Genomic DNA, 309 nt, shown 5'->3' with positions numbered 1-309 from the left:
AAGTGTATACAGAATGCAGTTCGCAATATGAATTTCACTTGTGAATATTACGTGAACGCTAATTTAGCAAAAAGTTTCTAAATAATAAATATACAGAAAAAGATCCCGAGAAAAATGTGTCGTATATAAGTATATATAATTATATAAAATTATATAAAATTATTTATAAATTTAACATATTTTATATAAAATTATATATAATAATGTAATAATTTTATATATATAATTATATATAAAATATGTCCTTCTTTAAAACATTTTTCAAAAGTGACAACTAAAATGGAAAGTTGATATGATTACTGTTCCGTA

The sequence above is a fragment of the Trachymyrmex cornetzi genome, unplaced genomic scaffold, assembly GCF_001594075.2.
Source record: "Trachymyrmex cornetzi isolate Tcor2-1 unplaced genomic scaffold, Tcor1.1 scaffold147, whole genome shotgun sequence".
Lineage (NCBI taxonomy): Eukaryota > Metazoa > Arthropoda > Insecta > Hymenoptera > Formicidae > Trachymyrmex > Trachymyrmex cornetzi.
The sequence above is the reverse complement of the archived record's forward strand: the minus strand, read 5'-3'. Positions refer to the sequence as shown.